Genomic DNA, 19,431 nt, shown 5'->3' on the forward strand with positions numbered 1-19,431 from the left:
TCTTTAATTGCCTTCCATATTTAAGGTTATCAAAAATCTATTGATATTAGCTCCAAAGTCTTATTGTATTCAAAATATTTGGCTGCTGGAAAGTTATGATAAGCTTGAAGAATATATAATTGTGATTCATCTTTTCAAATATATAATCATCCTCTAAAATAAAATAGATTATTTTTAAACTCAAACTTGAAAGTATCATGAGACTTAAAAATATATATATTCTTAATATCATAAACAAGAAGATCAAAGAACATACTTCGTTAAATTTGCTTGATAAAGATTGAATCAACAAACAATATTGATTTTATTACTCAAAGATGAAAATAATTTTGCTTCAAGAAAATCTTTCTTTATTGATAAAAAATTATGTGTCTTTTTTTTAATATAAGATAAAAATATCTAAAAATGACATTTAATAAATCTTATTATTTTTTGAATCAATAAAAAATCTTGATAAAGACATGCTCCAATAGGCTTGGCAAAAATTTTAGACATATATTGACATGAAATACTCAAGGTTCTTGATATTTGTATATACAATGATTGGACTAAAAGCACTTTCTATATATAATATTATTCTTAAAATGAATCTGTAATTGTAAGAAGCTCTTTGTCATGGATCTTATAATTAATCTTAGTTGCTGAAAATTTCATAAATAATACTCCCTTGTATGACAAAATATTATCTATAATAAAATCTAATGCGTTTGTTTTTACGAAGAATACCTTTGAAAAGTTGACACAATACAAGATTGTTACAAAAAAAAATGTTTTCTTCAAGGCTTCAAAAAATGCTTCAAATTCTTTATTCTACTCAAGTTTGTCTTTACATGTCAAGCATATAAGAAGAGCTGCAACTTGGAAAAAGTTCTTCATGAAGATCTAGTAATAATTAGCAAATTCTAAAAAATATGATATATCTCTAATTATTTTTTGGATCTTCCAATCTATAATAGTTATGAATTTTTTAGGATCTATTATAAGACCATCGTTTAAAATGATGTATCCTAGGAAATCAACTTGAGTAATGTGAAATATACACTTTTTCATCTTGACATATAATCTTCTATCTTTTAGTTTGTGTACTATATGACAAATATGAAATTTATACTCTTTTCTATTTTTAGAATAAATCAAAATATCATCCAAATAATAGATAATAAAATTATCAAAAAAATTATAAAATATGTCATTTATTAAATATTAAAAAATTAGTTGGTACATTTGTAAGTCCAAAAGTCATGACATTATATTTGAACTACCTATACATGGTTTGAAATACAATTTTTTATTTGTCTCTTTTTTTAATATATATAAAATTATATGCTCCTCATAGATCTATTTTGATATAGATCTTTTTTTGATTCAATTGATTAAGAAGTCCTAAAAACAAGGATAGAAGGTGTCTATTTTTGATGGTGATCTTATTGAGTCCTTGATAGTCCATATACATCCATAGAGATTTGTCTTTTTTCTTTACAAATAAGATAAGAGTCTCGGCTATAGATTTAAAATAGCTTATGAAGTTTTTAGCCAAATTCTCATCAATATATTCTTTAACTATAGCCAACTTGTTTTGTGATAGGCTATAGATTGGTCCAAATGATAGTTAAGCCCGTTTTTGAAGATCAATAGAATAATCATGAAGATGATGCTCTAAAAGAATATTTGTATTTTTTTTTCAAAGATGTCTTAATAATCTTAGTATTGGCTTGAAATGCCACTTAAAATCTTTTTTCCATCAATAATAGGTGTCGCATATACAATAAAAATTGATCCTTTTTTTGCAGCATGCCATGAAAGTTTTTACATCTATTAATTATGGTTTAGATATATCAATCTTATGGATTTCTACTTGCCAAGCAGAATCTTGAGCTAAACTATAAAAAAAATCAAGATTACAAGAAATTTAGTCTATCTAAAATTTATACCTTTTTAACCACGATAATTCTAAAATAATTAAATTAGAAGGAAATCTAAGTACATTAAATATTATTAAAATATTATAACAACTAATAGCTACTTCTTTGAGAATAATTTCATGTACAACATCTCTAGAAGATAATAAACAACAATCTAATACTTCTACATGTATAAGTTTGATTTTCTTAATTAAGAATATATTCTAATATTTAACAAAGTCTTTGACTAAAAAAAAAGCTCAGGTTCATAAATCCAAGAAAGTTAAGACTTTGTGATTTTTTGATTCTAAATAAGCTTCTATTATAAAACAAGGTGAGGGATCTAAGGAGAGAATAAGACCTTTATTAGGAGTTGTATAATATTCTAGCCACATCATTCCTATTGTATTCAAAGAGACTTGTTTTCCTACACATTATCTTCTTTGGCAACCATGCTCCTTATTTTGTGATTGTCTTGCTTCTTTAGATAATATTAAGCAGTGTATTTGGATTCTCCATGATATAAGTACAAACCTTTTTGACAACAATGAGTCTTTTTTTGCTTAGTAAGAAGTTTAAAATGTATCATATCAATTTGCATTAGTTCCGACCTTGATGAATAAGTTTCTAAAAACTTAAGAAATGTTGTTATTACTTGATTTGTTCATTTCAAGTCAAATCTTTATTTTTGATGCCTTTCAAATAATTGATTGTCACATACAATGGCTCGAGCAATAAATTATTCCAAAGATTTTACTTTTGGCATTTTCAATAACAAATCTTTGATATTGTCATGCAATCCATATTAAAATTGATTAATAAAAACGTTCTCATTCTAGTCCATATTGCAAGCAAAATTTTGGAATTTAGCAGCATTTATGGTGGCTGATCGTGATTCTTGTCATAAAAAAATAAAAAAAAAAAAAAAAAAAACTTAATCTTTGTTACTTTTTTTATCACTTTATTTAAATGAAGCTATAAATACTTATAGGAATGAATTCAAATCATAAAGGAGTCATGAATCATTTTTCATCGAAGATACAAATCAAAAGAGAGCACTTCTAAATAGAAGTATGCCTATAAATCCAACTTGAGTAAATCCATCAAGATATTGAAAAGAATACAATCTTAGATAGAGCTTGACTTGTTGCAAAAATTCTCAAAATTTTAATCTGGTTCCATCAAACATCTTAGGCATACTAATCCTTGTTCCCATTGTACTTTGTGGAAGCAAAACTTCCTAAATTTGGTTGTGATGTCAATCTTCTTACTTCTTTCAACTACACAAATTCATAATATAGACTTTGAACTTCTTCTATGTATATAGAATTAGTATTTTCTTAGTTGGTACTAATATTGTGTGAAATTTCCATCCTAAGAGTGTTAGCAAATTTATAAAGATCTCTAATATTTGCAAATCTATTTTCACTTTTGCCAAGTATAACATCTATAATTTTTTCTTTTATTTCAAACAACTTGAGAAATCCACAAGTCAAATTAGAAAAGGATAATCTACAACTTTTAACGTCAAATAAAAATTTCTACAAAGAAAGATAATCTGCTCTTTTAAAGAAAAAAAAAATAAGTATTAGAAAACTAAATAATTTATTTAAAGGTAAATAATCTAAAATCTTCAAAATATAATAATAGAAGTAGAGTAATCCACTCATTTTTAAAACAAAACAAGCACAATGAGCTAAGTCTCTTTTCAAACTTTCAAGGATATGAATTTCAAAAAAAAAAAAAAAAAAAAAAAAAAAAACCTTGATACATTCTTATGTCACCCAAAATAATTTTAAAAAAAAAACCACTCAAAGATGATATAATATTAAACTAAAATGGCTATTTTTAAAGACAAGAAGACTAAAAAGTCTTAAAACAAGACTAAGGACTGGAAAGGCATTGACAAGAATGAAGAAGGCTTCACTCTTACCTTCATATATACTCTTAATTAGGAGCTACATGGCAATGTCTTATAGGATTTCCAAAACGTGTTGACTTTGTAAAATACATATCTTAACCTGCAAGGCAAGTTTTTCATATGTGCACCACAAAGTTAACTTATTCCACAAGCTATCAATACATGGTTAATTTGTTGACCAAGTATCTAACCTACCAATCAACTACAAACACATGTAAAGTTAAAGTAACATCTATGAAGCCTTTAAGAAGCTTTTTTTTAAAATATTATGAAATAATTCTATTTTTACATATTTCTACTTAATCATATAGGTAAATATTAGAATAAATATAAATATCTATGATATTCTATTAAAAAATATTTTTTATATAATAACATGATTGTAATTTTTTGATATTTAAAAAATTTAAAAAATCACTAAATAAGATAATAATTATCTTATAATATTTAAATAAAATAATTACTTTTTAAACTATTTAATTTAACTTTGGTCCTTCTAAATTAAAATATTAGTTGATTATATAATTATATAAAAAAAGAGTAATCCTAAAAATAAAACATATTGATAAATTTTTTGTTTCTTCATAATATAAGCACAGTAATTATTACAATTTTGTATTCTTTTTACTACTATACAAGTTTTTAATTATCTATTGTTTCTTCTAATATACAAGTTTTTAATTAAATAAAAAAATATTTATATTTTATATTTAATTAAGAAATTTGACTTAAAGAATTCTTTTTGCAGAAGTTACTATCATTATATTTTATAATTAAAACTAAAAAAAATCAATCTTTGCATTTTACATAAAATTCAATTCCTGGATTCAAAATTCAAAGATAAAAAAGGCTGGAAAAAAAAATTCTTAACATTATATTGTAATGCAAAAAATAATTTGTTAACAAGTGAAGCACCACATTGCTAAAACATTTATTGTTTTTAATAATTGCAACTATGTTAATTTGTTATTAAATAGTAAATGGTCTCAACCTTTGAATACTAATTTGTCACAGTATTATTTAGACTTAATATATAAAAAGATAAACAAACTTTACATCCAACTGAAATTGATATGTATTTTATTTTCCAAAATTAAAAATTTATATTTTTACTGTTATTTTAGGATATGATTTTATTTATAAATTTAAACTGTGATTTTTTAAAAAAACAATGAAGAAAAAATCAATAGTTAGAAAAACATTTAAAGGAAGATTTACAATAATATGTTTTAGAAATAAATAATAAATGTTAATGTAAATAATTTTCTTTCTTAAGAAAATATGCATCTTATTGAAATATCAACTCTTTCCATGATTAATTTGAATAAAACCATAGAAAAAAATAATTTCAATAAAATGAAATTATATATAACTCAGAAAATATAATTTTTTTCACCAAAAAAAAAAACCAAATTGTAGCATTTATTTATTCTGAAGAAAAAAGGTATAATTGATCTTTATTAAATTACTTTAAAAGTTGAGTACGACCAAGTCTATACTCAAAAAATGCACAAAAGAATTATATGTATATGCATACATACACAAACACACACACACACACACATATGTATATATATATATATATATATAATGATTGAGTGAAAATCCGCAAAAAAATTATTATAAAAATAATAATTCAAATGTTGATTAATGTTATAAAAATGCATCAAAATAAAGTTCTTATAGAATAATAAAGTCCTGTATTATTAAAAAGATATAAGATATATATATATATATATATATATATATATAAGTAAAATTTTAAAATAGCTATTACTCAAATTTAAATATCTTTACTCAAATTTTATAGCTTTTTTATTTATATCAAAAATAATTATGTATTCAGTATTAAAATCTTTTAGAGATATTGAAAGTCTAAAAAAAATGGTGCTATATTTATTATATCTATTATCTATTTTAAAATGTAATATTTTACTAAATCTCTTCTTTAATCATACCAAATTTTAAGTTTTCTTTAGAATTCTAAGTTTTTTTTTTGAAGAAACTTTTGGCATTCTACTATCTATTTAAATATTTACGTATGGTGTTTTATGTGGCAATATAAAAAAAATATTGTACAACAAGAATTAGTTTTTTTTCTCTTTTAACAAGAAAAAAAAAAAAAAAAAAAAAAAAAAAACAACTTTTTGTTAAAAAACTTCATTTCTTCTAAATATTTTGTAGATAAAAGAAGTATGATATATCAACAAAAATAAATACACACACTCACACACACACACACACATACATATATATATATATATATATATATTAAAAAATATATATATTTTTATAGTTTATAATATTAATTTTATTTACTGTTCTTTTGTGTTTTTTATGAATAACATATCAAGCTCTATTTTTTGCATGTCAATATTTGTTTTAATTGTAAAAGACATGAAAGTAGAAATATACTTGTTTATAATTGGAAAAGAAGAAAGAAGATATTATAAATGTGTATTAGAAGATTAAAAAATATTAAAACAATTGATGCCAAATATGTAGAAATTAGTAAGTCTTAAAGTAAAACTTGAATATAAAAAATTGCAATGATATGATTGAAAATAGCCTTAGTTTTAATTTCAAATATTATGTGAAAGGTTTTTTTTTAATAATATAAGGCTTGCAAGGTAAGAGTCTAAGTTACAAGACAATTCTATAATAGCTTTGTAGAGAAAGGAAAATTCTTTAAAAAATTATTATAACTATGCGAAAATTCTATAGATCTAATTTTCATTTAAATAATTGTATATTCATTCAAGAAGATATTATCATTCTAATCTATTTTTACTTGTTTTTAATTTAATTGAGTAGTGTAGATATCCATAATATATTGTGAAATATTATTGAGGTTACAAAGAAAAAAAAAAAAAAAAAAAAAAAAAAAAAAACTTTGTACAAGAATTTTTTTTAGTATAATAAAGAATTAACTATGTAATATGAATATAATTTAATTAAAATTCAAATTATAAAAAATTGAGTGCTAAATAACCTTAAGAAAAAACTTTGGATTATAAAAACAAAAATCAGAATACAAAATGGCTCTAGTGTTGGCATGGACTTGGAATATATATATATATATATATATATATATTCAAAGTCTAAAAATATATTAAAAAGAATACATGATTTATAAATTAATGCAAGTTGTATCATTTTTTTAAAATGTTTTTATAAAAACATTCACGTTAGATGAAGTGGGTTAGAATAGGTGCAAAAAAAAAGTGCAAGAGCTATGTAAGTATTAATAGATTAGTTTGATAAAATATCGTTTTTAAATCATTAAATAAATTTCTAAATTTTAAGTACAATCCATTAGTATTGATATGCATATTATATTACTATAAAAACTTCTTTGTAATACTTATTAGAGTTAATAAGTTGTTATAGAAGTCTTTTGTAATTAGGGCACTGATACCACAAATCTTATGATTCTCATAGAAACTTCTACATGAGCTTATATCTAATGTATAAAAATGTAAGAATAAGGCATATTTAGTATCATCAAAAAATTCTATTGTATCCCAATCTTTTATGTTAGGCAACATCTATTCTAATTTTTATTGTTATCATTATTTTTATTTTTATCACATATTACTTGATTTTGCAAACTTGTTTCTATTTTCATGATTAATAACAACGAATCTCTAAGTATATTTTTAAAAAAGGATGACAATTCAAAAACACCATATTTTGCAACTTCAATAGAACCAATTGGCTACAGGATACTCTATTCCATTTTATTAAGTAGGCAAAGCTAATTTTTAAACAAATACATATCCAACACATTTCTAATGCACAATAAGATATTATTGTACTCTGCTGCAATATAAGAAAAATGAGAATATAAAAAAATTAATTATCTTATTTTTTTATTACTGCGAATATTCCTTTCCAACAAAATCAAAACAAAAATACTGGGTTTTTTTGCTATGTTTTCATTTCTTGTCATAGTTCTTTGACTTCAGGCATGTATTCCTTACACTACTTGTAATTGTTCTACTTAGGTAGTTTAGAAATAGTTAAGATCCAAAAACCAGTAACCATGAAAAGATGCCCTACAATTTTAATCTTAACTTGATTTAGAATTATTATTGGTATAAAACTTCTAGGCACAGAATATATCATCTGTCTTACTAATATAAAATGTAATGGAGGCAAGGCTTTACTGATAACCAGTAAAAAACTACCTAATCATTTATTTTCCAAACCATCTATACACAACAATGTTATGACCATATAAATAATAACCTAATTACAAATGGTAAAATCATCATTTTTATTATAAGTAATCATTTTTTTAATATAATTAACTTCAAATCCTATGTACGGAAAAGGAAATTAAACTGGTTTTCTTAAATAACTACATATATAATTTAAAACCAGTTTAATTTCCTTTTTTCTATATCACTTTCACTACATCAATTTTAAATAGCTGTATATATTTTCGTTTCCTTTTCATTTTTCTACACATGATTTAGAATTTCTAAAATTCTAATTCCAAAAATGAGTCTTCTGATTAATACATCAGAACATTGATAGAAATATATATATATATATATATATATATATAAACATTATTTATGTATATACTCATTTCAACGAAGTGTTGTTTTCTATAAAAACAAATACACAATAAACTGAGAGTTATGGCTTTTTGCAGTTATACATATTATATCATTTCAACAGATATGGACTGGGTTCACCAGGTGCTGCCTGAGAGTGAAGGGCAGCAGAATGTGGAGTGAAAGAAAGCCACAGCATCTCTGGTATGCTTGCATAGCAGGGACAATACCATCACATCATTGCATTGGTAATAATAAATGAAAATAAAATTGGGAACTCTAATCCACTTTGAAGAAGAAGAAGAAGAAGAAGAAGAATGTAAACCCTAAGGCATTCCCTAATCCATAGACTGTGATGCATTATCATGCTTTTTTGTAATGAATCCACCAACTTTACACTTTTCACAAAATGAATATCAGAGTATGAAAAATTTATAAAAGTAAGTAATCATTTATTCATTAATTAATTTATTCATTCTTGAAAGTGGAGATTTAAGAAACAGCTTTGGATAATGTACATACTGGCTTTGTTGAAAGCCAATGAATCAAGTTTCACTTGCCAAAAGCCTCTGGAGTTGAATAGCCCAGATAGGTGGTGCTAGATTAGAGGGCTAAGCTTGGGTGTTATGAGCACATGAATGCATACCAAGTGGACATTCATTCATCTAATTTTCATTCATCCACGAATTCATCCATCCATTTTGGTACATTCGATGAGTTACATGCAATCCCATGAATTATTTATTACCACTCACAAACATACAGCCCTGTTTACATCATCATCGCCATCGTCATCTTCACCATTACTAATTTACTCGTTCATTTAAACTTTTACCTCTCCTCCTTTATGCTTTTCTTTATTCTTTATTCTTTTTCTTTTTTCCAAAATTTGTGCACCAAATCCTGAAGCAAGTGTGGTCTTTCCAACAAACAAGCAAAGCAGCATTAAGTTGGTACCACCCATAATTAAACAAGACAATCAAATAGAGATTTAAAATTCCATTTACAAATTGGTTGGACAAAAGAGTGATGAATATAAAAAGAAATACAAGATGTCAAATCAATTTCCCTTCTCCATTGTTTTTTATTTTTATTTTTAAATATTACTAATTTACCATTCTTGTAGCCTACATAAGATTGTTCTCCTTTGTATATGGCTTCACAGAAAGTGCTCATGACAAGTTGAAGATGTTGAATACAACTCTCTTTTGCTCTCCACATGTATGTATGTATAAATATATATATTGGTATTGTTGAAAATCTTAAAACCTTAAAAAATATTATGTAATGTTCAAAAGGTGCCTGCTAACCTCACCTAAACACACATGCAATGTCTGGGTTACTGGGTTCTAAATCACGTTTGGCCTACTTCCACTTGGCCTTCTTGGGGCACATGATGAACAGCATGAAACTTTCACTTATGTCACATTTCATTGTTCCTAATGATGAATTTGTAAATACTTTTATACTGATTAATTTTTAATTTTAGCATGATGTTGGTAATCCTCGTTTCCCCAAGTGGACTAATGAGAGACTGTAGATAGGAATAGTACCATGCAATGTTTGATATCAAGTCCGCCACTGACTCACTGTGACTGACTCTGTAAATTCTGACAGCATATCTTTTATATGTGTCTCGCTTTTCCACCACCCTGAGCTCTTTTGCCCTCCAGCCTGGTTAGAAATGATTCTTGTGGAGTGCCACCCCTTTCATGCTTCATGACACACTCCAACTGACACTTAGCTCTACTGGCCCTTGTATCCAGTTTCAAAGTCTGAAACATCATAAGATAACAGATGCAATAGACATGCACAAAAGAGTAAAAACAAGGAAGATATATATATATATATATATAAGAGAGAATTATAATCTTCTTACCTCAATAGCTTCAAGCACAGTAGATTTAATCTCCAATAAACTTAATAGTATGTGTGCACTGGACTCCACATAAAAGGCAAATACTATGTGCATTTGCTGAGAAATCAAGAGTCTAAAACACCATTTACCATCCTAAAACATACATTAAAATTAGATGATGTCACTGATGCATCTGAAAAGACAATTTAAGTAATTCTTATTTTTCAAAATTGTTACAACAAACTTATTCATAAACAAGATAAACTTCCTGTTGGATAGACATAGAAGCAGATACCAGTTTGTTTTTGTCTCTTGGGCAGACAAGCAACTATCTGTTTGTCACAATTCCATGCTCCAGAACTCAAAGCCATGTGAACATATATTTCTATGAATTCCAGTTCAGCAGTGCCACCATGGCAACACCTGTTGGGCTAAGCAGATGCCAACTGTCCTGCCACTCATTTTGTAAGTAACCGCCACCTGTCAATAATGCCCACTCCGCCATTTCAGTGTGAAGCCAACAAAAAGCATTAGTAGTTGCAGCAGTGGTCATAGTAGTAGTAGTGGAAGGAGCTTCACTTACTCCACTGCAGCTTTGGATTAAAGAGCACTAAAGCAAAAAAGGAACAAGTGCTTCAATGTTTCCGTTTCCTTCAAGGTGTTCTTCTGCACATCCTGGCATTCATGAAGAGTTACTAACCTTTTGTTATTATGACCCTCATGCACATCATTTTTTTACCACACCTAACACTGTTCTTTTTGTTTATTATTATTTATTATTATTTATTTACTACTGTAAACATCAGGTGTTAAAAACCTACACAGAGGAAGTGCCTTCAGATTCCCCTCCTGCCTGACCCCAAGGACCAATGAAGGGTCTGTCTGTCTCTGTTTCTCTGTTTTTCTCTCTCTCTCTTTCTCTCTGTTTCACTCTCTCTTCCTTCATCTTTGTCTATACAAATTGGGTGGAACATCTGGATCTGAAGATATTGTTCAGGGACATCATATCAGAGCCTGTACCACCACCAATACCACTGGAAAGAAGGTGGGTTTGTATTCTTCCCAACGGGCAGCCCCAAAAAATATATATAAATGTCAAGAGTAGAAGGTTCCCTGGCCTTCTCTCTTCTCTCTCTCTCTCTCTTTGAGTCCACACACAAATGAAGTGGGGCAGGGGAGATTGACTGGGAGGATACAATTCCTAGACTCTCCCCTTTCAGTTTGCTTCCATGGAGGTCCCAGTTACCTACTATTCCTGGATTTGGATTTTGTTGGAACTTGAAATTTTGAGTTGAGTGGGTGTCTCCAAATGAATACATGTACCCCACCTCTTTGATTATTTTTTGATTTGTTTTTATTCTTTATTTGAACATGTGAGAGTTGGTTGGCTCACACTGTGATGAATATGTGGGAAGGGCTCTGTTTTCTTCAAATTCCTCTCTATCATTTCTTGTGTTGGTTCCTCCAACAGACCAAGCAGGTGCAAGATACACATACATACATACATACATACATAGTTTCTTACAAAATAAGAAGGATAGTAAATTTTTTAAAATCCAAATCTCTTCTTCAGATGGATAGTTTCTATCTTATATCTAATCATTGTTTTTCATGTATTTCAAGATGATTACACATTCATTTTTCACAATTCACACATTTAAAAAAGTACTAAAAATGTAAAAAAATATAAAGATATTAAACTATATATATATATATATATATATATATACTGTGTGGAAATTTCTAAGAAGGCACAAGAATCCTTTAATTGGTCTAAAAAATCCATTGATTTTTTACAATTTATTAAAATCTAGTTGGAATTGTTTTGTGCATACTTTCAAGTAGATGTTATTGAAGAAACTTGCATTTTTAAATTATTGTTTGGAACTCTTAACAATTTTAATTTTTTCATATTAATTAAAAGTGGTGAAGCTTTCTATGAAAATAATACACTTACATGAAGGATTCTTTAGTTCACACTTATTCAACAAAATATATATATATATATATATATATACATATACACATATATTAACTAACACATGCTGTCAGACTAATTTTTGCTTTAATAAAATTGATGAAATTAATAGGATCTAAAAATCCAAACAACAAATATCATCTTAAAGTAATAAATTTATATTCAGACTATACAATGAGTGCTACTTTAATTTTAAAAATCAAGAAAATAATTACAAATAAATATAGTAAAAAATCACAATCTATATTTTTTAGGTGTCAACTAACTGTTGGTGTTTACATTTATGTTTATGTACATATACAAATGTCAAAAGAAAAAGAAGAAGAAAAAATATTTAGTTGAACAAAAATATCCACCATGTTGTGTAAACAAAGATTGTTATGCACAACACATTGAGTGCTACAAACCAATCACAAAGTATAAAATCAAAATCAAATACAAATACACGACCACAAACTTTCAAGGAAAGTTTATAAATCTACACACAAATAAGTTAAGCTATCTCTCACACTGCAAAGGGAGAATTTAAGAGTGCAAGTGTGAAGAATAGAGAAAACCCTAAAGCTTTACTAAAATTGCTAAATCACCATTGCCAAGCAAACCCTTATAGCAAGTTTTTTCTCTCCCAAAATCACTCAAAAAACTTGACTTGACAAAAATGTCCAATCAAGGGGTTTTTCCACCTAAGTAATCAAACCCTAATTGACATTAACAAGTCATCTAATGAAAAAAACTAACATATGTAAAAACCACTAATTCACATGAATCCAACTTGGTTTGGCACCCAATGCCACATCACGAGACAACCTTTATTTTAGACATCCAATCATTTTTAGAAGCTCTGCAAAAAAAAATCAAAAATCAAATACAACAGATAAAGCAAAGATCTCACCCTAGTTTGTTTGGATTTGAGCAGTCCAATTGTGGAAATATATATATATATATATATATATATATACATCTGAAGGTGTGTTTGTATGTAAATATGTTTTTTAATTGACAAAATGAGGTTGTGCTGAAATGGAGACATGAGACATGTGTTGGCATGTGTACCAGCTGGGAGTGAGATTTGTATGGAGATCCAGTAACTACTGGTACCTATGTGCAGGATTGGGCAGCAGTTTAGGGCAGGGCCGGGCTGCACCCATCAAAATTGCAGGTGAGAAAGACATGCCAACAAAGACCATCCAGGCTTCAACCCAAACCCTAATTCCTAATTCTCCAACCAGTTCAGATTTGCTTAGAGCTAGGACTCCTACCCACACTAGTTCAAGCCAGTGCACCTCATACTGGTATCCATGTTATTCATGTAATGTGTTATAATACCCATTTTGAAGCTGTATATAATCCATGGTGTGAGGAGTACAGTTGGTAACCATACTGTACACAACAATACCATTGTAAATTCAGTGGTGGGAATAGTAGTCAGCTGCAATAAACTGGGGCACATCTCCCTTCTTCATTCTCAAGCATACACATAAAAAGTAAGGATGATGAGTAGAATGATTACTCCACACTTTTAAATCCTTATTGGTAATTGTATAAGCAAGAGGGCAGAAAATATTTTTTGTTGAATGGTTGCTCTCTCTCAGACATGTGAAAAAAAAATTAGAGTAGTTTTATTCTATTTGGATATTGGAGGGATAGGACTTCAGATTAGATTGCATTTTTCACATGCTCAAAAAGTCCTAGAAAATCTTATGCTATTTGCAATTTGGTAGATAATTTTAAGGATTCATGTAGTCTTTGTTTCTTTTATTTTCTTTTCCTTCGACATGTTTAGTGCAAGTGAAATGTGAGAAGATCATTTTTTTTAACATTTTATGGTGTTGAATACTTTTTTTGCATGCAAGCATTTATATTGGACATTTGCTTTAAAATTTTGTACACATGTACCTCATTTAATTGATTCCCATTAACTTATATTCCTTGTTTGCCTGATAATATTTCTTGGAATGGAGGTCAGTCCTAGGTTGTTAACTTATATCCCTTAATTACTATTTCTCAATCAATTCACAAAAGTAGGATACATTTATATTTAAAAAAAATAACTTTTTCATGAAAACTAAGATAATCACTTATTAGAAAGAATAATAAAAATGAAATGTTTAAAAGCATATCAAAATACTTTCTTCTTGATATATATATATATATATATATTTGTATTACAGTAGGTGTTGACAGGTGTTAAATATTTGAATATTTGAATTACAGTAATTCAAAGATTTGAGTATTGCAGTCTCTTAAATTTTCATTTTTATTTCTATTTTTACTTTTACTTTTACTTCCATAATACATTACAATATATAGTTGGAAAAATGTGTCTTTGTATTATTTTGAGTGCCTTTTGTATTTGCATTTTATACTCATTTTGCAGCTTCCTTCGTAGTTTAAAAGATTATGTACAAATTCCAACTTTTGGATAAATCAGTTTAATAACTACACATTTACAATCAGATAAAAAAATTGATAACAGTAATTAATGTAACCTATATTTGAACTTAGATGATTTTTACAACACATTGAAAGTATGAATTGAACACTTGAGAGCCAAAATGCAACTAGTGTGTCTTAACTCATTCTTGTCAAATTGTCGATTGGTTTATTATATCCAAAATTATAATTATAATTATAGTCTACGTATGCCTGTATGTAAATAGATATATGTGTATATATCGAAATGTATGGAGAGAGAAGTTTTGAATCTATTTAATATATATTTGATTTTCTGGACATTATATCCTCATGACAGGAAAAAAAAGATTTGATGACAAACGAAAGAATCATAAGGGGGATCGCAGAAGTGCCTCCCTTTATTAATATGAAAGGTGAGCCTTGATGTCAGTCAGGTTTGCTTCCTTACGTGGAGATGCCAGGTGCTACATTGGACTCCCACGTCGTGACCTGTGCAGCAGGTATAATTATATTATACGGTTCAAAATACATGTGTGTATGTTTAAGTTGAAGGAGAGCAAAAAAAATAGAAAGAAAAAATGGAGTGCCACCTCGTCCTTCTTATTGTAAACCTTCCCTTGTGCCCTTTCCCTCTCTTGTCCTTTTTAATACTGCTTTTTCCTTTTTAAAGTTCCTATACCTCACCCATCATGCTCTTCAATTCAAACTTGTGGCAATTTCAAAACTAGTGTTGAACTAAAGTAAAAGATAAAGGTTACAGTTACAGAGAAAATGATTTCCCCACTTAAGGCTCAACACCATTAATTATTTGAAGTCCAATCAATGAAACTAACTGTTGTTGTTTCTCTCATGTTGACTTTATTACTTTTCTTCAAACATGGCATATGACTTGAAAACCTACTTTGCATATCCTTTAGGATTACTCCTCTTGATAGTATGAATATTATACAGAAAAAACAGAGAAGAACTAGAAGGATTGTTTTTTGATTCACAGGAGGGATGGCTGAATGCACCATGAGGAAGACAATCCAGCTGAAGTCAAGTGGATGGCTTCCATGAATGAATGAATGGAAAGGGGATGAGGTTGGTTGGTTGGTCACAGGGGGCCATGAGCTTCCTTGTGCTGGGGGACAAGGAAGGAAAGACACTCCCCACCCCACCCCCCTCCCTTTCATCTGTAACTTGTGTTAGGCTCATGTCTTGCCAGAGGCTGCAACATTACCCACCCTCTCTTGCACCCACTCCCCTAGATGAATGGATTAGTGAATGGATGAATATATGACATTAGATGGATGATTAGAAGTGCCATGAGTCCAGGATGCTCCATACCTCTAAGTTTGATGTGGTAGTATAGCTGGGGGGGGGGGGGGTTCTTCTTCATCACCCACCAACTTATGTTATCACCCAGATGCAAACAAACCTACCAAGTGTTTGTTCCCAGGATTGTTTACTTGCTCTTCATGGATGAAAATGGGGGGGGGGTGACTGTGCAAGCTTGATTTGTTTTTCAGCCTACAAGGGGAAGAAGCAGATTCAGGTGGGAACAGCAACAGCAAAGCCATGGCTTGCTTCCTTCCTTTCCAGAGCGCATGTCCTGGGCTGATTCTATGAGATTACACCAACAAAGCTTGAACAACTTCCTGTTGGTTGAAGTCAATGCTTGTTGTATAATAAACTGTCCCTCCCTCTCTCTGTTTATTCAATTCAAAGGGGGATGGAAGCTTTCATCAGAGTGAGTACAATTTACTGCAGTTTACGGGTCTGAAAAGTAAAGAGCAAAACAACCATCATATCAAATTTAATTGTGTATTTGGTACATCTTGTACTCATCATGATGAAATCATGCTCACAAAAGCTTTGGGATGATTACAGTGTTTAGGGCTCTGTCTGAGGCCAAGAGTTGTTTTTTTTGTTTAGATTGTAGATTTCTAGCATGAATTTAGGAATTAAAATAAATAAATGAATAAAAATTGATGGGTTTTGAGGTGGGTGTTTTTTTTTGTGATGATAAGGTTTCAGAAATCTTAATGGGTGATTGAAATAAGTCTATTATATTCATTTGAAAGATCTGAACTTTACAATGAGTAGCTTCTAAGTATTCATGTAATAATGTACCCAAATTATTCACTTTAAAATGAACTTAGTTGTTGGAGAAAAAACCATGAATAAATAAAATAGTAGTATGAGGAATAAATAAATTGGAATCCAACTTGTTACATGGTTTACCACCTTTGATTAAAATGCTAATGTTGGAAAATTGAAAGATGATCTTTAAATACCACATGCAGTTGATGGCAGAGGTGATAGTCAAGTTTGTGATCTCCTTAAATTACATAAAAAAATCAGCACAAATAAAAAATTGGAAGCCAATTGAAACCATCAAAATTGGTGACATGCACAAAACACATGGTTTATCATGGTGAAGCACAACAATAAAGTGAGTAATGATATGTGATTTTATTATCTCTGCATGGTTGTTACTACTTGGCACATGCACCTCACATTCTACTTTGAGACAATCAGATTTGTGAGTCAAGACTTTGAATTGAACTCTATTTTATCTTCACAACTTAGATGCCTTCATAAATTATTGACAAAAACTATACTTGAAAGAATTGAACATGTGTTTGGTTTTGGAAATACTTATACAAACTCTAAAAAACTGAGGATTCATTTTTACTAAAAATTCAAAACAATCTAAACTTAGTAGTTTTTGGTTTAAAAAGAAGCTTAAACACAATTCTTAAACGATATTGTAGAATTATTTAAAAATATATTATTTTTCAATACACTCTCATAAAATTATTTGGTACAAATACATACTTATTTTTTCATTTAAAATTAAATATCCTAGAGTAGGAAATCTCAAAAAAAGAAAAAAATAAAAAGAAAAAAGAAGAAGATAAATTAGGGATCACAATTTACACTGTACATCATATTTGTGTCAATATTTGGTTGAAATATTTCGCTATCTCACCCAATTATAAACATTTTGCTCGTACTTGATAAACATATATATATATATATATATATAGATATATTTGGCTTCTACCTGACACATGTTCACAAATGAATTGAGTGAATATCTTAGAACATTATCTTTTTGAATTACTTTAATTATCTACATTGTGGCTGAAAAGATAAGAAAATATAATATTTTTTTACCAATTATGAGTAGCTTGTTATAATATCAAAATGCAAAATTCCAAATCATCAAAATGGTGTATCGATGTTATTTAGAATGAATTTAATAGTCTACTTGCAACAATCATCTGGTTTATTACTACCTTGTACCTTCAAAAACAGCTATACATTTTTGACGTAGTCAGTTCTCTAATAAATCAAATTAATCCTTTAGATTATTATTAAAAATATAGTATTTAAATATTAAAAAATTCCTCTACAAATCATTTAAGAATGTAATGCCCGTTTTATCTGCTGAATATTTTGTGGGCTGAACCAAACTTTTACTTTAGTTGTGGTCCACACAATACTATTTGTTTTTATTTTATGTTATTTTATTTTATTTTTTAATGGAATTATTCTATATTTTAAAGACATTGAAAAAGAAACAGTAATTATATATAAGTCAAAAAGGCTATTGTAGATGATTTTAAGATTAAGAGATGTAAAAACCAAGATCAAATATTTTGGATTTAATCTAATGCATTCAAGCTAAGAACTTTGTTCTTGCTTTTATATTGAGTGTCAGCTTATTAGTAGCATGTGGGTTTATTTCAAATTATTAAGAATTTCATGAGGTTTATATAGAAAGTGTGTTGATTTATTGAATTTCAAGAACAAACATTTAGTTTACATTATCTATTTCAATTTTATGTGTTAAAATTTTAATTACTTAACTATTGGTTTGATTGAACATTTTATTCTAAAGATTTATGCTAATAATATTATGAAATATTAGAATACATATACATATATGGTGAAATTTGTTGAGGCTGATGAATGAATTCTTTGTAAAAAGAAAAAAAAATCGACACATGAAATAGATATAACAAGTATGTAGAGTGAATTAATAATTCACAAAAATAAATTATTGTTATATTTGGCTATTCCAAGAATAACTTATACATTCATATTAACAAGTCATAAGCAATATTCAAATAGTACAATTTTCTATATTTAAATCAAATATTAAATATTTTCAATATGTTTGAAAAACCGAGTTCATAAAATATAGTATACTTGTAATTACATTTAGCAGTACATCATCAACATTCAAATTTCCTCATTTAGTGATTTTCTTTACTGCTAACATCATAAAATAACACTCAAGCACATCAATTAGGTTTTACATTGATAATTTTTTTTACACTAATTAGTTTATTTGTTCATTCATTCATTAAATTAATATATTTTAATATGGTTTCACATGTGTTTATTATTATTATTTGTATTATTGCCACATGTTATACAACGTATCAATCATTGAAACACATGCTATTGGTGTTATATCAAAGTGCAAATTTTGTAAAATAATCACAAGGGAGCAAATAATTCCATATAAATCTTTTTTTGTTATTTTTTTGATACACTTAATATATTGTTAAGACGGAAAATACTGTCCACTGCAAAACCTCACATTGTCAAAATTTTAAGTTTTATGCAGTTTACTATGTACATCTAAATTCAACTGAAAACCAGTGTTACAAAGTTAATTAACTTTTTGAAACAACCAACACAATACCCACAACCGAGGATAATTTCTACTGCTACATAAATCCCAATCATAAACTTTACACCAATTGAAACATCCAATCTAAGACTTAGTAATT

This window comes from Physcomitrium patens, chromosome 2 (assembly GCF_059467195.1).
Source record: "Physcomitrium patens ecotype Gransden chromosome 2, ASM5946719v1, whole genome shotgun sequence".
Taxonomy (NCBI): domain Eukaryota; kingdom Viridiplantae; phylum Streptophyta; class Bryopsida; order Funariales; family Funariaceae; genus Physcomitrium; species Physcomitrium patens.